Genomic DNA, 15813 nt, shown 5'->3' on the forward strand with positions numbered 1-15813 from the left:
AACGTCATTATTGACCCTGAATTTGAGGAAAACCTATGTCCCCAGACCCCAGTGAGAGTTCAGTACAATTGGAAGTTGTGTCATTACAACCAGGAGAATATTACATTCAATGCTGCTGCTGCTGCTGCTAAGTCACTTCCGTCGTGTCCAACTCTGTGTGACCCCGTAGATGGCAGCCCACCAGGCTCCCCCGTCCCTGGGATTCTCCAGGCAAGAACACTGGAGTGGGTTGCCATTTCCTTCTCCAATGCATGAAAGTGAAAAGTCAAAGTGAAGTCGCTCAGTCATGTCCGACTCTTAGCGACCCCATGGACTGCGGCCCACCAGGCTCCTCCGTCAATGGGATTTTCCAGGCAAGAGTGCTGGAGTGGGGTGCCATTGCCTTCTCCGATTACATTCAATATCGGAGAGCAATTTTGAGAATGTTGGAGAAGTATATAGCCCTCACTAATAACTGCTATGATACATAATTTGGTCATTTGTTTATTCCATAAGTTACACCAGGAAGATAAGTGTATAAAAACTGATGTTATTAAACATCCACCTAGAGATCTAAAGATGAGCCATGTGAGAAAGTCACCCTGCCAGAATTTATAGTTCAGAATTTGGGACCTGACCTTAAAGAAAAGTCTTCCAGAGGAGTCAAGCCAATTGTCAAAATGAGAACCAATGGCTCGGTTAATTTAAAAAATGACCTTGCTATATCGTTAACCAGAAGTGGGGGGGGGGAATGTTTTCTAATAACTATAGCAAAAGATAACATAATAAATATTAGAAGCATTAAACTTCTCCAAAAGTGAGGAAAACTTACTACTAAAAATTGTAAACTATGAAAAACACAGGATAAAAAGAATCAGACCTATAGAAATTGATTCTGCCATCTGGGCAAAATATATAGCAGTTGGTTTATGTCCTTCTGGAACAGGAGTTAAACACTAACTTAGCTGTCATCATCTCCTTCGGTGCTACTGCTGTTATTAACTGCAATAACTGCAATATCTCCAGTCTGACCATGATCCTTTTCCCACCCTAGAGTTCTATAGGCATGTGTTTTCAGGCTCTGCAAAACAAACTCCTTGTTATGCTCCTATTTGGACAAATCATTGGAACGTTTACCCAGATGGGAATCTAAGAGTGCCTCTGGTTGTCCCTCTTTGTTAGTTAAAGATACAGTCTCTATAAGGAGTTCACACTAAGTGTGTTGTGAAATTCTTGAAAGTCTTGATAACACTGAAGTAAGCCATGAAATGTTGAGGAAAACTTGTGGCCCATTTCTAGTAAATCACTGTTAAAGTATCATCAGTGAAGTTTAACTATAAAACGTCTCAGGAAAGCAAAGAGATGTAGTCAAATTCTCCACAGTTTTCCTAAGCAAGAAGTGTTGAAAATTGTGACTGTACAAATCTGCCCTGAAACAAAACCAGAAACCTGGATAATTCAGACTTATCTCATAGGGCAGGGGTCTCCAACTCCCAGGCTGTGGACCACTGGCCAGTTAGGAACTGGACCACACAGCAGGAGGTAAGCCAGCTAGTGAGCAAAGCTGCTTGGTCTGGCACTCCCCATCACTCGATTTACCGCTTTAACCATAGCCCTCTCCCTCTGCCCTCGTGCATGGAAAAACTGTCTTCTGCGAAACTGGTCCCTGGTGCCAAAAAGGCTGGGGACTGCTGTCATGGGGCACAAATTAATATGATAGTCCTCTCTTTATCGGATAGACCTCAAGGTATGATTTGTTATATAGAAATAGATTGTGAAATGTGCTGTCTTTCAATGAATTTCACCTAAAATAGCAAATTTGCTGGCACAAAATTCTTTATAATATCCCGTTGGTATCTTTTCAATACCTATAGAATCTGTAAGAATTGCATCTTTTAAATTCTAAACGTTCATTATTTGGATTTTTCTTTTTTTCCTTATCAATCTTTCAGGTTTATTAAAAAAAAAAAAAAACTTCTGACTCTGTTTCTTTTTTTTAAATAAACATCAATTTGCAACTGTATTTATTTTCTCTCTTGCATTATTTTTTCTTCTACTTTTTAAAATTAAATTCACTTTTTCCTGATTAACTTAAGCTTTTGTATCTCTGATTTTTGTATATTTGTGCTTTTATAATTTAAGCATTTTAACCTCTAAATTTCTCTTTAGGAACAGTTTTGATTTCATATCACAAATCTTGAAAACCTGTTTTACTATTTCTTTAAAATATTTTCTTATTTCTCATTTGATTTGTTCTTTCATAAGCTGTATATTATTTAGAAGTGTATTACCTCACTGCCAAAAGTTTGGCTATTTTCTCAATGTTATTAATTATAATTTAAAAAGATTGTTGTCAGGGAATATATTCTATATGACTGTATTCCTGTGACCCTTTGTGCAACTTGTTTTATGGCCATAGCATATGGTTTATTTTGTAGATATTCTTTGTAACAATTAAGGAAATACATACCCTGTAGTTATTGGAGGTAGTCAAATTCATGTCAACTATAAATTAAAAATTTTAGCTTCTTACATCTTTGATTTCTTTACTTATATTTGTTTGCATGAATCTACAGAGATGTTTTTCTGCCTTCTATCTACTTTCTCTGAAGAAGGGAACCACAATCACACAGTATTCTTGCCTGGAGAATTCCATGGACAGAGAGGAGCCTGGTGGGCTACAGCCCACGGGGTCACAAAAACTAGGTCTCAATCGGGCAACTAACACTTCATTTCATCTACTTTCCAATTTCCCATGCCACCACAATGAATGTTACCGAACTCAAGTTTGGCTGTTCGCTTCTCCAGAGTTAACCAATACTTCGAATGCCGGCAGCCCACTACCTTCTTGGGCTGTTGGTTTTCTAAATAAAGTCCCTATTCCTTGTCCTAACACATTGTCTCTCAATTGACTGGCCTGTTGCATTGGCAAGCCGTAGGAGTTTAGACTCAGTAAGTGTTGAAGCCCATCATTAGGCTAATAAAAGTGTTCAAGAAGTACCCACGATTGGATATTTTCTTAAAAAAAAAAAAAAAAAAAAACAAGGAAAAGAGAAAAAAAAACAGGATTACAGAGATTATCAGGGCATCAAGCCCTGACAAGTCACCTATATTTCTTAGATATTTTTTTTTTTTGCCCCTTTCTGTAGCCCATGGTGTGAAGAAACTTGTGTGTTTGTCTTTGAGAACACAGAGATGTAGGAGGCTGCCATGAATTGGGTTCAACAAGGGTTTGTTCTAGTTCAGGCAAATATTCCTAATTAGAGAATACAGAAAATCCAAGAAAAAAAACAAGAAAGGAAACAGGAAAATCTGTGGAGTGACAAAACTTCAGTAATGTAAATAAAACCATTATTGTTTTATGATGCATTTCTGTTCTTTCTACTTCCTTCCTTGAAACTGTATAAAGCAGAAGTTGTTCGCTCCATATTTATTTGAGAAAGACTTTATGAAGAATGTGGGCAGATGAGTTCAGATGCACAGGAGGCAGTAAAGGTTAAAAACGGAAAGCACCAGAAAAAAAATGAACATAAGCTATTGCAATCAATATTGAGGACTTCCAGGTCAAGGATAGGGGCTGAGGAAGCCATCTTCTGCAGGGTCACTCAACCAAGAGGAAACTAGACCCTAAGAAGTACTATCATGGAAAAACTGAGTGAATTAGGAAACTTTTTCATGCTGCTGGGACAGAAGGTTTTTGCTTGAGTATCACCACCTTCACTTCAGCTCAGGAGTCCTGCAAAAGATAGAAGAGAGAGTTGTTTCCAGATCTAATTCTGCAAGCAGTTTTTTGCTCCTCTTTCAAGGGCCTCATGTTAAAGCATTGTAGTAAGAAGGAAAACAAATTAAGTCTCCCTGAGCCAAAAGCTACTTTAGAGCATAGGCCTTCTGTTTAGTGGAGAGAAGAAGCTTTAGTGGAAACACCGGATCATATGTCGGATCCATAGTCCTTCCCATTATTTCTGTCTCTGTCTGGTAGCTTCTACCACCTGTTCTAGTGAGACTAAACGTGTTTCTAAATGAGAGTTAAAGAGCATTACCTGTTGGCTGAAGTGCAGGGTGTTCCAGGAAAGAGAAGGGAAGATACATGCTTAAAATATATGGAGGCAAGTTAGTCCCCAAATACAATATTCCCAGCCTCTGACCTCAGATTTCCCTAATACCAAACCCATATCACATGATGCCAGGGCAAGGAGAGCAGACACGGAGAGCTTGCGACCTAAGAAGCTTCTGTCACATAAATTCAGTGTAACTTCTTCACTCTTAGTGTCCCTTCCTGCATTTGCCCCAGGATCTCTACCACAAATCTCCATGCATGTTAACATTTTTCTTATATCTGCAAGCCATCACCTCATATTTAACCAAAGTTAACCATGGATTGTCAATTTCCGGATTTCAGGAAATTTGAAGTCAACTAGGAAAAGAAAGATTTTATAAAGGGTTGTTGAGAGACCCTTTATAGAGAATTAACTGAGCCGTCATATTTCTACCCCCCAAAGTCTGTAAGGAGTATCAGCTGCCAACGGGCTCCTTACCTTTCTGATTCCTGAAGTGGATGAACAGCCCCACCACAAGGAAGAACAAGCCCAGAGCAAAGACCCCGACTCCACTCATTATCTTGCTCTGAGCAGAGTCAGACTGTGCCCCTGAGAAAAGAAGCTAGTTTTAGTGATTTTTACCCCAATTCTAACTTCTCTGAGACTTTGAGATTCAAAACTGTGAGATTAGGGGGGAAAAAGTTTATCCTGGAAGAATAATTCACCATTTCTGGAAAAGAGATTTAAGAATCACACCAAGCAGATACAAGCTGAGCATTAAACTCATTTAAATATCACATAAGGCCGCTACTTCAACATCTTAAGGGTGAGGTGCCAGAAACTCAATGACGTTAAGTAATTTGTCTAGCACAACAGAGCTAATAAAGGGCAGAGCTAAGACGGGACTCACTTCATAACAAGAAGGGCCTTACATTGTAGAGGATGTATCCCTTATCAAATAACAATGAACTCAGAGCAACAGGGTCAGAAGTACAAGCCCAGTCTGACAAAGGAAACTGGTGTCCTGGGCCATGAGGTGACCCTGAACTGTGATATCATGGGACATTCAAACTAGGAACAACTCTATTCTGCTGTCAGGCATAACTGCCTTCCTGCAGGGTATAGGTATTAGTCCAAACTATCACAGGATATCTATAAATATCAAAGGATTTCTATCACAGGATATTCACAAGACTATTCTAATAACCTAAGCAGAAGGATAGAAGAAAACACAGCAAATGAAAATAGGCTGCAGGGAGAGGAGAGACCTGACACTCAAGAGTAAGCAAGCCCCCTCCTTGGTGAGTGAGGAATTTATAAGATCAAAGAGCTTCTCACTCCATTCCACTGTGAGAAGGCTTGTCTGGCTGGGGTGATCCACTTGGCAGGTGAAGACCTCTGAGGAACTGTTTCAAGCATCACCACGGTCTGGAAGGTCCTGTCTCCATTCTGGTTCAGGCCTGTGGCGATCACCCCAGCCTCCTCTTCATGGCTGTTCCGGAACCACCTGACTTCAGCGTGTCCTGGATAGAAACCATTCACAGAGCAGACCAGGAGGTTGTAGTGCTGCAGGGGCTGGGTCTTTGCAGGATACACAGTCACTGTAGGCTCCCCTAGGAGAGAAAAGGTGGAGGGAATCAGTGAGGAAGTCTTCCAGGTTGGCTGCCTTTCTGAATCCACTCTCAATTTCCAGACTGCGGCCTCAGGCAGGCCTCCCTCAAAACCAGCCAAGTGGCCAACTTTAGAAGTTAGTGCCACGACCCTGAATTTAACCTTTACAGCACTGGCACATTAGTTTGAGAGATGTTGAGGATACTTACATGTCTTTTTTTTCCCATTTCAGGAAACATTTATTACTGAATTTTTACAAATCTGCGTGAAGCATATAGTATTTAATTAAAAGTGTCATTTCTGAATCCATGTTCCTGGACTCGAATCCAGACTCTGCCTCTTACTGATTGATCCTGGGAGATTTTTACATTGCTCTGTGCCCATCTTTCTCACCTACAGAAAGGAATAATAATACTAGTTCACCTCCTAGGGTTGTATGAGGATTAATGCACCCAAAGTATGTAGAACAGTAACTGGAATTCAGCCTTCAGTGGATCACAGCTATTTATTATCCTTGTTTAATTTGAGAGAAACTATGATTCAAAGTGGGGTGGGTAAATGAGGGAAGAGCAGTGGGGTAGGTATGGAGACAGAGGATGAAGTCCTGGGGGAAAGCTGTCTCCAGGCACTCACACCTTAGAACACCTCAGAAATGGTTCTGCCCTGGCAAGATGGAAAGGCACAGGTGAATCTCTAACTCTGAGATGAATTCCAAAAAAAGCATGAGTCCAGAAGGAGAAGGAAGGAAGAAAAGTCATTAATTTAAAAAAGAATTCTTGTAATTAAACTCTGCTGATCAATCCCTCTCCTTTGCAAAACAAATGAATTTGCTACTGGAATTGTTATCACTTTATAATTTTCTCCCTTTTCAAGAGCTTCCCAAGTGGAGCTGGTGGTAAAGAACCTGCCTGACAATGCAAGAGACATAAAAGATGAAGGCTCCATCCCTGGGTCGGGAAGATCTCCTGGAGGAGGGCATGGCAACCCACTCCAGTATTCTTGCCTGGAGAATCCCATGGACAGAGGGGCCTGGAGGGCTACTGTCCATAGGGTTGCAAAGAGTCAGACACGAGTGAAGCAACTTAGCGTGCACTTTCTTTTTAACCTGACACATGAGTTAGCGGCAGGATCTGGGCCTCATTAGTATGTGTGCCTAGTGTCTGAGACAATCTCTGACAATATTAGCCTTAATATACAATTTTAAAATGAAATAATGGAGAAACTTGGGAGAAAACAATTTTGCAATATTCTAAAATGGTAAGTTTAAAATTGATGGTAAATCATTCCTAACAAGTTTGCAGCATATTCCATTTAAAAATGTTTAAATTTCTGTTATTGAAAATAATAAACTGAGTCAAAAATATAAACCACACTTGAGAAAAAAATGAATCAAATATCAATAGTGTTAATTTTCCTGGATAGAGAACCCATATCACTGAGAAAAACACCAGGACCCTAGAAATAATAGAGAATAGATAATTGCTAGAGCAGTAACAAGAGGCTAATAAATATGTGAGAGCTGTTCAAGAACCTTAGAAATCAAAGAAATACAAATATTTTAATAAATGTAAAATTTAAACTGCGTACTTGGCACTATATATCTTTGAAAAAGGATCTGATATCTGATAAAGGGGATTGTGAGGTAAACTTACAATTATGAAAACAAATGATATGAAACTACCCTAATAGTATTAGCATTATAAAAATAGTAATGTCTGTAGTTACAAAATTATAATTCAAAAGTTGGTTACACAATCATTTCAGCTATGTAAAAATACATAGGCTAAAGGGGGGAAAAGGAAAAGATTTAGACAGAAAAGAAGTCTCAGAAAGATCAGAGGAGCTACAGAGGCTCCCTTCCCCCACCTTTCAGAAAGAAGTCTGATATGTTTTTCTCAATGAAACACTTGCACACAGATGCCTGCACACTCATTTCTGGGATGTCAGTACTAAGAGGGTGAGTGCCAAGAGCAGGCTGTGACTCTTCTCACGTGCTCCCAATCCTTTTCCTTTCCTCACCTCTCCTCCCCTAAAGCCTCTCGCAAACACAGACGGCTAGAAGTTGGCCCCCCTGAACACCCACCCTTGTCAGCCCTTCCTCCCCTCCCCTCACCTCTGCCACAGACACCAAGATGCCTGGAGCCTCCCTCCTGCACCGCTCTGCTCACACCTCTCCTCCGTCCCAGTCCTCTTGGACCCCAGGATACTGCCCGGAGGGCACACGCTCTCTACCACACCTCACCTCACAGCGCACACCTCACACAGTCGCCCCTCACCAGCACTGACACCATCACTGTCTCCTCTGCAACAGGCTCTCGTGATTTGTAGTGGTTCCCATTGCATACACTCATCCTGGATTCAGTCAAGTATCTCTGTATCTCTTTGTCCGTTTATCTCGTTCTCTCTCTCTCTCTCTCTCACACACACACACACACACACCCCGCTCGCCGCTGCACCGTGAAGCGCTCACGAGTCCTGTTGATGTGTCTGCACAGCGCGTCCACCTCGGCTCGCGTCCGCTGCGGGACGTCCTGGCTGTTGCAGTGCTCGGCTTGAGGCCGCCCCAGCTCTGTCACCGCGCGGTACTCGCCCGCGTCGCTGTCGAAGCGCGCTACTCCGCTGGTTGTAGATGTATTTGATCACACTCCGCACCGCTCCGTCCACTTGGTGAAGTAACACAGGCCCTTAAACTGCTGCACGAAATGCTCTGAGAGGAGACGGCCTCTCGGTCAGGCTGTCTGCCCCACAGTCCCAGGCGGCACCTGACATTATATTTGTTGAAATTTTGGGTCCCACCGAACAAAGGTCCGTGTAATCAAGGCTATGGTTTTTCCAGTGGTCATGTATGGATGTGAGAGTTGGACTGTGAAGAAAGCTGAGCGCCGAAGAATTGATGCTTTTGAACTGTGGTGTTTGAGAAGGCTCTTGAGAGTCCCTTGGACTGCAAGGAGACCCAACCAGTCCATCCTAAAGGAGATCGGCCGTGGGATTTCTTTGGAAGGAATGATGCTAAAGCTGAAACTCCAGTACTTTGGCCACCTCATGCGAAGAGTTGACTCATTGGAAAAGACTCTGATGCTGGGAGGGATTGGGGGCAGGAGGAGAAGGGGACGACAGAGGATGAGAGGGCTGGATGGCATCACGGACTCGATGGACGTGAGTCTGAGTGAACTCCGGGAGATGGTGATGAACAGGGAGACCTGGCGTGCTGCAATTCATGGGGTCGCAAAGAGTCGGACACTACTGAGCGACTGAACTGAACTGAACTGAAGCTTATATTTTTTAAGAATCCGGACCCAGTGAAGCGCTGTTTTTCTAACAAGTTAATTTGTTCAGGACCAAGGTTTATTCGTTTATTTGCTTGCCAACCAATTGCAACGTCATAATTTATCTTTCACATCTTCTTTGTTCTTATTTTCTCCGTCTCTGGTCCACTACTTCTCTACAGAAGTAAACTACAGGCACTGACATTTGATTCCTATTCATTCTTCAGCGATTTCACATTCTTTGTTTCCTAGGTCCCACAATAAAAATAGGCATCAAACACTACCGTTGGTCAGACGCAGAACTTCTGTTTCTGTAGTCAGGTCCCCTCAGAAGGGGAGAAACTAAGAAGATGATATTCTTATATAGATAATTTACAAAAAATGAGCAGGTCGTCAGACTTTAAGTAGAGACCATCACCTAGAAATGATGGCAGAAAGAAGGATAGACCAGATCTACTTTACTATTCTGAATTTCTTAAATATCTTCCTGAGGCATGACAACTTTACAAAATTTAAATGTGTGAAATTACTGTTCACTACAGCTTGTATTTAGCACTGTTCATCCAGTTCATGTCTCCGATTTAAGGTTTCCAGATTCAGCAAAAAAAAAAAAAAAAAATACAGGATTCTCAGTACTTTTGATAAATTACTCATTTATCTGAATTCAGATTTAATTGAGCATGCTGTTTTTAATTTGGCAACCTTAGCCCAATTTGTTAATCTCAGGAGAAGGAAGATAATATTTCTTTGCATTTTTCAACACTTGCCCATGACTGTCTGCTCATGTGAAACTACTATATGAATTCTTCAAATAATAAATGAAGAATGAATGTAAATTTCTCATTTATATTGGATTTAGCAGCTCTTATAGCACCACTGAACCACAAATATACACATGCCCAAGACACTGTATGTATGAACATCAGAAATTTTTATCACTAATTCAGACACAGTCAAGCCACTGTTCACTAATGGTAGTTAGAACCACAAGTTGTAGAATCAGAGCTTCTGAATTTGAATATGAGCTCTTCTACTTGGCTCCATTTTACCATCCATGAGCCTTTTTCTTTATCTCTAAAACAGATTTGATGATAGTATATTCCTCACAGGATGTTATCAAGTGTGAAATTAAAGAGCGATGTTTCCTCGTGCTGATCACAAAATAGGTGCTCAATAAATAGATCGACATTTTTACTTTTATAACCCTTATGAAAGTTAACTCACAGGATCTTTCTATTACTTAACTTCCTAAAGCAAGAAATATCTTCATCATCATTTGGAAATTGTCTTCAGCTAATTTTATCATGAATTATCATTTTGAGCAAATAAAAATAGAAAAATTTTATATATCATAATGCAGTATGTGTGAATCTAACATAAAAGGAGTATGCTGACAGAGAAGAAAGGGAATTTCTATGTACTCATTTAGATAATATAATCTAGATTCTAGAATTAACAATGTGACCCTAAGTAAATAACTCAAACTTTTTGAATTTTAGATTCCATAGATATACATGTTTTTAGTTGCTACAGATATGATATGCTACTTATAAGAATTACATAACTGAAATTTATAGGCCTGGTGCAGAGTAGCTGCCAAATGTTATGATGCTCCATGTTGACAGAAATCAGGTTGGTTTGGTTACTCCAACATTAGGGTAAAATAAGTGGTGTAGTCTAGGACACTAATAAATATTGGCTGATTGATTAAAGATTTTTTGCATAACCAGTCACCTCAGCATTCAAGGGCACTCTAATGCTTCCTTGCTGGTGACTAAACATGTCTGATTCTCAGGTTTTCCCAGCTTCTCATCAGCCCCTTATCTTTATACTTTGGGTCCAGTTGATTCCCTTGTCCTAGAGCACAGTTTGTCCCTGAGGTCAGCTAGTCAGAGGAGTCATCTGTAATCCATTCCTCTCTTCTTCAGCTCCCATTCTTTCCTCAACAATCCAGTCAAGCTTCTGTCTTAAATACTGCATGCATATGTGCTAAGTTGCTTCAGACAGGTCTGACTCTTTGCGACGCTATGGACTATATCCCCTCTGTCCATGGGATTCTCCAGGCAAGAACACTGGATGGGTTGCTTACCCTCCTCCAGGGGATCTTCCTGACCCAGGGACCAAATCTGGGTCTCCTGCAGTGACAGCAAGTGTCAAATCCACCATACCCAGTGCTCACTTCTCTGTCATGTTTTTTCTCATTTCACCCTCCTCTTAGTCATACCACAAATAGGCACTCTCCCCCTCCTTGAAAAATCTAAGTTCCCTTGCTCTCTGCATTACATTCTCTAGGTTGTCATCAACATCACTGGTGCTCCTACTAAGACCCCTACGCTGACTTACTGGCCCTGGCTCACTTCTTGTCTTCTGCTACTTACTCCCTCTCCATGTACAACTTTAACACAACTGTCCATGTCCACAACATATATATATCTTCAGCCCTGATTTCCCCATGAATTCCAGTCTCATGAATACAACTAGTCTCTTGACAGCTCCACATAAATGTCCAAAAAATTATTTTAAACTTAAAACTTTTATTCCTAACCACTTGCCTCAAGTTTTTTCCTCCCTTAGTCTTCCCCATCTCAATAAGCAGGATCCTTAACATTTATTCCAGAAATTCAAGACAGAGTCCTGAGGGATTAGCTTGATTTTCTACTCCTCCCTAATATAATTTATTAATAAGGCATACAAATATCCATTTCAAATCTATTCCCTTTCTCTTTCAGTTCAGTCACTCAGTCATGTCCGACTCTTTGCGACCCCATGAATTGCAGCACACCAGGCCTCCCTGTCCATCACCATCTCCCAGAGTTCACTCAGACTCACGTCCATTGAGTCCATGATGCCATCTAGCCCTCTCATCCTCAATCGTCCCCTTCTCCTCCTGCCCCAAATCCCTCCCAGCATCAGAGATTTTTTCCAATGAGTCAACTCTTCTCATGAGGTGACCAAAGTACTGGAGTTTCAGCTTTAGCATCATTCCTTCCAAAGAACACCCAGGGCTGATCTCCTTCAGAATGGACTGGTTGGATCTCCTTGCAGTCCAAGGGACTCTCAAGAGTCTTCTCCAACACCACAGTTCAAAAGCATCCATTCTTCGGCGCTCAGCCTTCTTCACAGTCCAACTCTCACATCCATACATGACTACTGGAAAAACCATAGCCTTGACTAGATGGACCTTAGTCAGCAAAGTAGTGTCTCTGCTTTTGTCTTTGTCACCACCGCAGTAAATGAGGACATAAGCACTTCTTCCCTGGGTAATTCTATTGCAATCCTGCATGTCTTCCTGATGAATCCCTATAATACAATATACACCAGAATTATTTTTTTAGTAAATATAAACTGACTCTCTTTGTAAACCTTCAGTAGCTTCACATATCTTTTTCCATAAATTAAAAAAAAAATCTTATCTTAGCCATCAGGGCCAAATGATTTGGCTCCTAATTTACTCTTCAACCTCATATTTCTACTCAACAACTTACTTACTCTGCTTCAGCCACCCTAGCCTTTTTCAATCCCTTAAACACAGTACATATCTTGCCACTCTTGGTTCTTTCTCAGTTGTCTTATGTCTTTTATATAACCGCTTCCTTCTCATCAATCATTTTTCAACTATTAATAAAAGTCACTGTCTCAAGGAGGCCTCCCTAGCCACTTGAACTGAAGTCAAGTGAATCCCATTTTCTCTGTCCCATGACCCTGATATAGTTTTTATCAGAGCACTATTGCTCTCTGAAATATTTTTCTTTGTTAATTAGATTATCTTTCTCTCCTGTCACTAGCCAAGTTCCATGATAATTGGGATTTTTCTAGCAATATTATTCATATAGAATTCTGAGTCCAGACAGAGCCCCATATATGATAGTTGCTCAGAAAAACATCAGTGACCTAAACAAATAAATTCATGATCTGGGGAACTGATTATTATGAGGATCTTGGAAAAGAAGGAGTCCAGTTCCAACACTCTCATTTTAATATTGTGTCCCTTCCACTTCCTGTAACAAACTCAGACAAAATTCCTCTTTATTCTTCTACTATTTGCCTCAAACATTCACAGGAAAGAAAAAGGTGATTTTTAAGCAAAAGGGAAATTTTCAGTAAGTTTTATTTCATCCAGTGGATCTATTATAATGCTAGGGGGTCTGTACAAACTTTGGGGACTTTCAGTAATGGTGATGACAAAGCTGGGGGAAAGCAGGGAAGAACTAGAAGGAGAGATAACAAAACATTATTAATTAAGGAACATAGTAGGCATGATGAATGAACCTCTTATTTATTCTCTACTAGTCGAATCTCTTCTCATGTGCTCAAATCAAAGAATGAAGAGATGTAGGAGAAACTAATCATCTAGAAAGTTTCAAAATACATTCATAGTGAACACTAACCTGTGTTAGGTTTTCAGAAGATGCTTTAAGTTCTTTAAAGCGTCAAAGAATAGCCCATGTATGGTCCTCATCTAAAGAGTCATTTCAAGTACTAAAGATTACTAGAAGCTGTTTAAACTTTATCCAGCTTTATCCTGGTGTTTATCCAGGAGAAATAGAGAGAAAACTAGTCCCAGCTTTTGCCAGAGAACCTCCAGGGCAGGGATACAGACATTTTTAACATTAGGGTTCAGGGAAAAGAAAAGATATGGGGGAGACCCTTTGATATATTCTCACATATTAGAGAGAGGCACCAACATCACAGATCCTCTTGAGGACATAACATAGAATCTTCTAGGGGGAATCTTTCTAATTCTTTACAGTTTCTCATAAAATTCTGAGAGAAATTTTCCCTTTCCCTGGCATAACTCAACATAATAAAGGGAAATGCCAATGGGGAATTATTTTGACAACTTTATTTCTAAATCCTTTTAAGATACTGAAAGAATAGGATGGAAGGCTAAGGATGTTCTACTGGAGAAGTGAGAAAAAAAAAAAAAACCTGTGTCTTATACACATGGAAGCCCCTGATGCAGCTCTATAGAGGGCAACTTATCTACACACTTTTTGTGCAGAAAGAATTGGGGATCCATATGACAAAGACAGCTGGTCACTGAAGATTATATCACAATACTAAAGGGACATGACCTGGACACAGTGAAAAAACTAAGTTCCTTCCTTCCCCTACCCCGCAATAGCTCACTATCCGAGGTATATACTTACGCTGGGTCTCCCTGGCCCAAGCCAGGGGAGGGCTCAGCACCAGTTGTTCTGTCAGAGCTGCCATCCAAGAGCCTCTGAACAAATATAGGCACACCATGCTGGAGAACAGGAAAGGGCAAGGTGTGAGGAGTGCAGGCAAGTCCACTCAAATGGGTTCTGTGATCCTCCTCCACCCAAGTGATAGCAACCAAGGAATTCAGTATTTGATCCTGAATTGGGTGATCCAATCCAGACTTTATTTTTGGGGGGGTTCCAAAATCACTGCTGATGGTGACTGCAGGCATGAAATTAAAAGACGCTTGCTCCTTGGAAGAAAAGCTAGGACCAACCTAGACTGCATATTTAAAAAACAGAGACATTGCTTTGCCAACAAAGATCTGTCTAGTCAAAGCTGTGGTTTTTCCAGTAGTCATGTATGAATCTGAGAGTTGGACTATAAAGAAAGCTGAGCACTGAAGAATTGATTCTTTTGAACTGTGGTGTTGGAGAAGACTTTTGAGAGTCCCTTGGACTGCAAGGAGATCCAACCAGCTCATCCTAAAGGAAATCAGTCCTGAATATTCATTGGAAGGACTGATGTTGAAGCTGAAGCTCCAATACTTTGGCTACTTGATGGGAAGAACTGACTCATTTGAAAAGACCCCGATGCTGGGAAAGATTCAAGGCGGGAGGAGAAGGGGTGACAGAGGATGAGATGGTTGGATGGCATCACCGACTCAATGGACGTGAGTTTGAGTAAATTCTGAGAGTTGATGATGGACAGGGAGGCCTGGCGTGCTGCAGTCCATGGGGTCATGAAGCATCAGAAAATACTGAGTGACTCAACTGAACTGAACTGGGTGATCTCAGTATTAGAGACCAATTAGCATCGCAGATGAAAAGCATCATCAGTTACTGGTCAGAGATTTAGTATCATGGTCCTCTTTCTCTAATAAAAGAATTGTTTTAATTTAGTGCTTTAAACGTTTGATCCAGTTGGGTCTGAAACATTTTAACTAGTCCCCTATTGTGAGTCAGTTCTGTGCTGATCAGTGAAGAATCACACATTTGAGCCTTTTAGGAGCTTTCATTCCTCTCTATCTGGAGACTGCGCTATTTTGACAAATGTACGTGTGCATGTGTTTAGGAGTTGAGGTGCTGGAGAGAAAATGACTGCAAGTTAGGAGACCTTTAATCCAGCCCTTTTTGCACCATAACTTAGTGTTGCAGATGTGGGGAAATTACTTATCCTCTACAGTAGAAATGAAAGCATTATAATCTTTCAGTTACTTCAATACTGAAAAGTGCTGTGATTCTGTGGACTCCTCAAGGAAGAGCATCTCCTGGTAACAGATGATGTGACAAAATTATAGCTGTTGATTAGAGCATAGTCTGTACTTCCTTACGGGTCAAAATGTCCCTGATAAACTAAAGGAAATTTAAAGTTAGTCAATTATTTAACCTGAGTGAAAAGGTTTTTTTTCTTTTCTGTCAGGTCTGTCTCCTGTTACTGTCACTGAGTTTAGTGGCACCTCCAGAAAATACTTATGGACACAGTGGGGGAAGGAAAAGTGGGATGAGTCGAGACAGTCGCACTGACGTATTTCCACTTCCATGTGTAAAATAGCTAGCTAGTGGGAAACTGCTGTATAATACAGGAAGCTCAGCTCAGTACTCTGTGATGACCTAGAGGGGTAGAATGGGAGAGGGGCTGAAGGGAAGCTCAAGAGGGAGGGGATATATGTATACTTATAGCTGATTCACATTGTTGTACAGCAGAAACTCACACAA

The 15813-nt window shown here is 40.8% G+C and overlaps 1 pseudogene; it reads right to left on the reverse strand.

The window, feature by feature from the left end:
* Positions 1-4005: 4005 nt before the first annotated feature.
* LOC120869767 lies at positions 4006-14140 on the reverse strand (annotated as a pseudogene).
* Between the last annotated feature and the right edge of the window lie 1673 nt (positions 14141-15813).

This window comes from Oryx dammah, unplaced genomic scaffold, assembly GCF_014754425.2.
Source record: "Oryx dammah isolate SB20612 unplaced genomic scaffold, SCBI_Odam_1.1 HiC_scaffold_11, whole genome shotgun sequence".
Taxonomy (NCBI): domain Eukaryota; kingdom Metazoa; phylum Chordata; class Mammalia; order Artiodactyla; family Bovidae; genus Oryx; species Oryx dammah.